Here is a 4,578-nt window from a genome sequence, read left to right on the forward strand (position 1 = left end):
CCACCCAGAAATCCCTGACCATGGTAACAAGGCAAAGCAAGGGCACCAAGTGGAGGAACCCAACCGCTTCCCTCGCATGGACTTCCCTGCCCCAGAAGACCCCACCGCATCAGAAGGCTGCAGCAATCAAGCGGAGAAAGGGTCTCAAGCATTCTTCCAGCCCATAAATGTCTGAATTCCCACTCTGGCTCACAGGAATGAGGAGGAAGGCGAGTTTAAGAGCCATATGGGAAGCAAAGGTAGCAGGTGGGACTTAGGGACACTCAGGTTCCTGGGATGGGTGGGTCAACCACCACCCTCGAGGTTTGGAGTCCTCTCTTTTTTACCTAAATAACCTGGTGTCCAACAAGCAGTGGATAATCTTTCCCAAGGACAGCAGCGGCCACCGTATGTCCCAACCCTTCACGGTGGCAAGTATCACACTGTACGTACTCCCAGAGACGCAAGCCTATCGCAGCCGCAGTAGTTCTTTCAATTATTAACTTCCAAAAACATTCCTAAGCAGAAAAACAACCCACAGAACATTAAAGGTGGACATTCCGGAGAACTGAGGGTCCGAAGCACCTCAACCCAAAAAGGTCAGCTGGCTTCAGCCCAGGGTCTGCTGGGAAGCCAAGGTCCATCCAGTATTTGCATGGGGTAAAAGGTGAAGTTCCCGAGAGGCAACAGAGTGTCAGAAATCAACGAGCAGAACATACTCCTTAGTTGCGTTCATTAACAGACTTAAAAAACAAAAAAAACCGCGACCTGTACAGACTAGACTATTTCTACAGGCATCCAAAAGACTGTTAGGGCGGCTGTCTCTGGAGCGGGGACCCGGGTGCGGAGGCCAACGCTGCGCTTTGTTCCCATATGCACCGCCTTCATTTTGGACCGTGTGCTCGTATTGCTTATCTTTACAACAGCAAAGTCCCCGCGGGGGGACTCAGGAGTGGCTCACGCCATTGGGGAAAAAGGGCCCCGTTAGAGGAAGGGACGGGGAATCTCTGAAACACTCTAAACACGCCGATTTTATTTTAAACCCAAAAAGCACCAGTTCTTCCGGAAGTGAAGCTGAGGCTTCCAGCAGCGGCAGAACCCCGGCCCGCCAGCCCTAACCGCGCAGAACGACTAAACCTCTTCCCCAACAAAGGAGAAACCGCTCCGAATGCAAGCGCAGAGCCAGCCCGGGCCGAGCGGGCGCGCGTTTCCGCCTCCCACCTTCCCACCGCCCTCGGAGCTCAGGCTGCGTCTTTAACTGCTCGCCTGGAACGCGTCCTCGAGGGCACCGCCCGCAGCTGCGGCTGGCGCGCCCCGCCCCGCCCCCACCGCGGGCGTCACGTGACGGCGGAGAAAAGTGGGGGAAAGGTCAACGCGAGCCCCGCCCCCGGCCTGGCGCGTCCCGGGCGCTCAGATCCTGTTCCACCCGCCCGGCTCGAGAGACCTTCCGGAGCGAGCTGGCGCGCGTCGCCGGCGCTGCCGTCCTCCTCCCCGGCGACACGCAGCGCCTCTCCCTGGGAAGGACGAGCGCTGCGCGGCCAACGCTGGGGACAGTTACGGGCTTAGTGCGCCCGATGCCATCCCCCAGCGGCACGGCGCCCCGGCGCGCCCGAGGCGCGTCCGGAAGGGACTCGCTGCGGAGCCCAAGGGAAAATGAACAGTGTTTCTATGAATGGGCACGAGGGGCCAGGGTTGCGTAAGCGCGGGCCCTCCCCGGGGACTCCCCGGAGGCCCAGGCTTGACCGCTGGGTTACCACTGGTCCAGGGTCGGGCCAAGGACGGCAGCAGCAGGGACACCAGGTTTATTCCCTTGGCCTCTGGGTTAGGCCCCTTGTTTTCAGTGCAAACTCGAAAGGTTATTTTGGCCTGTGCATGATGCCAGTTTCTGCCACTCTGATACGAAGCATGTGCACTCCCAAAGATGGCCCTTTTCTCTGATTCATTCCAGCAGATGGGAGTTCAGCGTGCGAGGTCAGGTCTAGCAGTGCCTCACCGGAAGGAAACCGGTCCTCTGTAGGCGAAAGGAGCTCCCCCCACCTCCCCCCCACCCCCACCCCGGCGCACAGAAGCAGAACCACCCAAAACCCGCGCTCTGAGGGCTGCATCCAGTTCGTATCAGACACGATGGCCCAGAGGACTCACAACCGGACACCGCCTCGCCTCAACGATCAGCACGCTCATCGGCAGTAACGTCCTCCTCTGTCCGCCACACTTATCTCGAGTCACCTTAAATACTTTGGGAAGGCGGGGGGGGGGGGGGGGGGGGGGGTGTTTGCGGGCAAAAAAAAAAAACCAGGGGGTTGGGCCATGTTTTAATCACTTGGTTTGAGGTTCGGAAGAAAATAAACACGCTTGAATATCTGGAATGACCAGAAACCGGACGCCGGTGCAAGAAGATGGTGTAACAAAATACGTTTCAAAAAGGTTAAACAGATTTTCATTTTATTCGGTAACTTACAAAGTTACCGGTTTCCCACAACAATCTGCCCTTAAAATAGTTTAACAACACAGGGAGCACGAGAGGAACCGAAAGCCGTGTCCTGAGTAGGGAGTACTGAGTCTGTTCTGTATTGAACCTGCTTCATTACTCGGGATTTTTAACTCTAAAAAAAGCAAGGTCGGGCCTCACCTTCGTTCCCTTCAGCTGGAACGAAAACCAACCGCCAATTTACATTGCAAAGACTCTGACCCACGGCCTTTCCGAACAAAACGAAAGGAACCGATCTGGCGGCAGGCTCGCCGAGGGAGCTGAAGTCAGGGGCTGCGTCCGTCGGGGCCCGGGTCGCTCCGCCGCCCTGACCGCGCCGTCCGGGCTCCCGGACCAAGGGAGCCTAGGCCTGGTCACGTGACGCCCCTCCCCCATCCCCGCGCGGCGGCTCGGGGACCCGGCGCGACCTTGGGCAGACTCTCCGCGCCCACCTGCCCTGCGCCCAGCGCCGCACCAGGGGGTGGGGGGCGCTTGCAAGCGGGGACCCCGGCCGGGCGCCCCTATCTCGATCCCGGCGGGCTCTCGGACCGCGCCGGGAGCCCCGCGTCAAGGGCGTGTCCCGACGGCTGCAATGCGGGGGCAGCCGCGGGGAAGAGGGTGGACGGCGCACCGGGGAGTCCTGAGGCCCCAGAGTCCCTCCAGCTCCCGCTTGGGACCAGCCCGCGACCCCAGGACGGCCCCCCAGACCCAATCCACCCCCGGAGGGGGAAGGGATGCGGCGGGATCGAAAGGCGGTTGGTGGCGCCCCGCCAAGTCCAGAAGGCCGAGCATCCCTCCTGCAGCCTCAGCGACCCTCGGACGGACCCCCAGACCCAATCCATTCCTAAGAGAGGGGTGGGATGAGACGAAAAGGGAGCGGGCGTCCCTCGTGGCCCCAGGCCCGAGGCATCCTGCCAAATCCAGAGACCCAAGCATCCCTCCAGCTCCTGCACTGTACCGGCGGGCCGACCGACCCCTCGGGCGTACCCCCAGACCCAATCCACTCCTGGTAAATGGGAAGTCCCGAGCTTGGCGCATCCTGCCAAGTCCGGAGGGTTGAGCATCCCTCCCGCTGCCGCACCAAACCCGCACGGGAGGCCCCCGCGCAGATCGGCCCCCGGGCGGGCGCCCCCGACCCAACCCACGGCGGGCGGTGGGGGGTCCCCGCCGCGCTCCCATTTTGGGCTCCTGACGAACCCCGCCGTTCGGGGGGGGATGCTGGGGGTTCCCCTCCGCGCCGCTGTCCCCGCCCCCGCCCGGGTCCGGGCCCTGGCAGTCCCCGCGCGCCCTACCCTGGAAGCCGCCGCAGCCCGCAGGCCCGCGCCCGCTCGCCCGCCCGCCCGCCGTCCCCGCGCGCGCAGCCTCGGCCCAGCCTTACCGAGTCAGCGAACGGAGGCGCGGCGGCGGCGGCGGCGGCGGCGGCGGCAGGGGAGGCAGCGCACTGAGCGCGCAGGGAGCGAGAGCCGGAGGCCGGAGGGCCACGGGCGAGGCGGAGTGCACCCGACGCCGGCCGCCGCCGATTGGCTGAAGCGTGCGGGGCTGCGGTGCAGGCGGGGCTGAGGCTCCCCGCGCGGGGCGGGGGGCGGGACCTGGACGGGGCGGGGCCTCGGCGGCTCCTAGGGGAGCCCGTCAGGTGAGGAAACTGAGGCTGCTGGGGGGCACGCCGCCTCCGCCTCTGCCAGCATGGGGCCCAGGGCGAGATTCCTCACCCTGGAGACTGTTTTCTCATCTGAAGAATGGGCCAACTCATTTGGGCCAAGCCCATAAAGGCGCTTAGCATGGTGCCTGGCTCAGGCTAGCCTTTACAGCCATTGCCGCCTATAATCCTCAAAGCACCCCCTATAAATAGCTGATCCCAGCCGGGGCTGCGGAAGGATCACCAACTTAAGCACGATCACACAGCTAAGAAAATGGATCCGACGTTGGGGCCAGGTCTGAGTCCACAGCCCAAGCCCCAAATCGGACCTTATCCCTGGAGTGACAGCTGAGGCCATCCGGAGGCAGCGTGGCTCGCGGAGCCAACGCGCGCTACTGAGGATTCCGGCGACCGTTCTGAGCCTCCTCCTCATCTAACTGGGAGAAAAATACCTCCCTCGGGGGCTTTGATAAGATTTGGTAAATTAATGATTCAG

The 4,578-nt window shown here is 62.6% G+C and overlaps 1 protein-coding gene across 1 annotated transcript in view; it reads right to left on the reverse strand.

Moving 5' to 3' along the window:
- Positions 1 to 3,954, reverse strand: part of CPT1A (carnitine palmitoyltransferase 1A) — a 49,380-nt gene extending 45,426 nt beyond the window's left edge. Inside the window, exon 1 of the mRNA XM_035013463.1 lies at positions 3,825 to 3,954. The gene's annotated coding sequence lies outside the window, so the exon portion shown is untranslated. The remainder of the gene's footprint in view (positions 1 to 3,824) is intronic.
- Positions 3,955 to 4,578: the final 624 nt, after the last annotated feature.

The sequence above is a fragment of the Mirounga leonina genome, unplaced genomic scaffold, assembly GCF_011800145.1.
Source record: "Mirounga leonina isolate KUSES-001 unplaced genomic scaffold, KU_Mleo_1.0 Mir_166, whole genome shotgun sequence".
Classification (NCBI taxonomy): Eukaryota; Metazoa; Chordata; class Mammalia; order Carnivora; family Phocidae; genus Mirounga; species Mirounga leonina.